Source organism: Lethenteron reissneri, chromosome 14 (genome assembly GCF_015708825.2).
Source record: "Lethenteron reissneri isolate LAM-NWPU_2019-01 chromosome 14, ASM1570882v1, whole genome shotgun sequence".
Classification (NCBI taxonomy): domain Eukaryota; kingdom Metazoa; phylum Chordata; class Hyperoartia; order Petromyzontiformes; family Petromyzontidae; genus Lethenteron; species Lethenteron reissneri.
This window is the reverse complement of record NC_083792.1, coordinates 13274964-13277977: the sequence shown is the minus strand read 5'-3', so window position 1 is coordinate 13277977 and position 3014 is coordinate 13274964.

Below are 3014 nucleotides of genomic sequence, written 5' to 3'. Positions count from 1 at the left end.
TTCCTAACGTCAAACAACGAATTTCATTCCCTGTGAATAATGATATAAGTCGATGTCTCGCAGAACTTCTTGTGAGTTACCTGAAGTGCTTTGAAATTAAAAAATAGTCTAATGTGAAACTATTAAGAAAATTAAGCATTAAATCATAAATGGAATAAAACCATTACAATTATGAATATACAAAAAATACGTTTCGACACGTGATTTAAAAACAGTGATATTTCTCCATTGGATTTACAACCGTCATGCAATGTGATTGTTAAATGAATGGTGCATCAAGCATACATTCATGGTAGATGCTCTCCTGTGCAACATTCACTATGCGGCTGAACTGGTGGTTACTTTCAACGTGAATAAGACGGGTCCAAAATGTAGATGTGGCCAATTTTACCGCGAATGGAATTGGAATATCAGCACAGACATTTATTACGAGGCTTGTTTCCCTATGAAATACGCACTGAACTCAATGACCTTTTCAGCAGCGTTCTGCCATGTGTTTGCCAGTAGGAAGGCAATAATTGCGATGTATATTCCAATTTGCAGGCAATTGTTCAATGGCGTACTCGTGTGAATAACGTCACAGGATCTTTAAGCTCTGCTGTGCAGGAAATGGCAGTAGTTTTATGGTTATAACACCCGCAGTATTAATTGGGGCGGTCGCTGGTGTCGAACCGTGAGCCTCTGCAACGAGCGGCGAATGCGCTACCGCTGGGCCGCGTCACCAGCCCATCGGCACAGAGATGGAATTGCCTCTGATGTACCACAGCAGCCCGTTGTGTGTGAGCATTTAGGCATCTACAGTTTTTGGTCTAATTGGATCAGATCACGTGGTTCAGATTGGGACTATAATCAGATTAAGGTCTGATCCACATTTTCCACAAACCGATCCACGTAGGTTCAGTTGATGTGATCCTGGTTTATTGGGATCACATTTCCATCATTGCATAACACTGCATTACATAATACTTGTCGACTTACGTAATGACAGAGAAGTGCATTAAGCTGCTATACTTTTTTGTGTCGTTATTTAAGCACCAAACAGTCATTGTTTCCATACTAGCACTACTGAGTCTCAGGACTCTTTTTCAGGGGGATGTTTTTCGGCAAAATCCTTCATTAAATGGGAGGGTTTTGCTTCACGCAAAATTAAACTGGAAATACCCAGAGAAAACCAACCATGCGCACAAGGGGATAACACTGACATGTTCACACAAATGTGTTCACGAACCCATCTTTATTCCCTCTCTTCCATTTCACAGCCCAGCGGGGCGATGACCCCCCAACCCTTGCTGCCAAACCACTGGACCACAAGGCTTTGCACGACTATTCCTTAATACATAAAGTTTACAAAAAAATATCGATTCTCAAATATAATAATTTCTCCTGCAATTTCAACTGATTCTAAAGCTAAATAATAGTAAGACCACTAAATAAAGACGTAAATGGGAGAATATCGTTGTTGTTTATTCAACATGTTCAGTTTCTGAATAGAATCGTATGTGCCAATCAATCAGAACGTGCCCCAATGTTTACTGGACTTCAATCCGTTCCAATCTTGGTGAGTCCAATTCACCAAAACACTTACAATAGTTACGGCAAAAAAACAATTACAATAGTTACTGCAAAAAAACAATTACAAATCAAAATGAAAGTACACCCTGCCCAGTTAGTACATTGAGGAACTACAAAAGCCCAAATTTTTTGATTTCTTAATTTTTTGATGCTCACGTCCTGGATACTATGGTGTAATTATGTTAACATGTAAATGATCGTATAACATATAACATGGCTGTCATCAGTGTCACTTGAAGGGATCTCACAAGTAGATCCACCTCTGCGGGCCATCCTCTAGCACGGAGGTGTTGGGCTGCTCTGTGGCGAGCTCTCAAATGCTTCTTCGTCTCATTAAATGACGCCGTTAGCACAATGTGCATAAAGTCGAAGAACACAAACAGCCAAAAAAGAAGAGCAGATTGGCTTTGCACTTCGCGAAGGTGAAGAAGCTTTGGTCTGACGTTATCCCACGACGTTACGTCTTATTCCGAATGCCAATTCCGCGCCCCTCGGTTTGCGACCCATCGCTGAGAATGTGAACGAGCCACCCTCTGGCGTCTGCGGAGGGAAGGGAGAGAGGGCTGCGTGGCGGGCAGGCCTTTGCCTCCACGACAGCTCAGGGCGCCATTAGACGGCATCACAGGAGATCACAGGAAACCACCAAAGCAGAGCCGAAACCTGAGACGCGACAACCCATCCACCTCTTACCACGAGGCAGCCAGACTGAGATCACAGGGGAGCGCGCAAGTCTCAGAGCGATATATGAATTTAAGTAATTCAAAAGTGACTTTTACTTTACATGTATGGTACAATATTAAGCGTGTATATATTCCGTTCTACTACAGCACGAATGTAGAGCCGTTGCCAGTCTACTTCTGGATTAAAGGCTGCCGGTGACATGTTGTCTATGGGAGCTGCTGCTGGTATAGAGTGAATATATTCACTCGCCACTGACGTCAGCCGTGGTCGGGAATCGAACTTGAGTGGCTGAGATTATAGCACATTGCGCTTTACCACTGCACCACAACTCCACTCCACTGTACTATAGGATATTCACCATTTTGTGAATGTGGTGTTTCATAAATAAATGTGAGTATGTTCCGCAGGAATAGAACAACATCCTACGAGCAATATAGGAAATAATTGTAGAGAATTCATAAAAAATTTCAAATGCAGAATATACCTTTGTTCTTATATATATTCTCTGCCAACAATAAGATTCAATGTAAAAAGAGACTTATAGTTTTAAATTACCATTTAAACTTGATATTTCGTCGCATACTTATTCACGAATTGTTACGCGGCAATTTAAATGTAATAACCTAAAATGAATGCTTATCATCTCCATTGATACTCGAATAACTTGACTTTTACAATGTGAATCAAGCAGCGGTGCGGCATTTCCTTTGAAATCCCATATGCGTTCCCTTTCTACGTTCATGTAATTTCATATAGCTCGT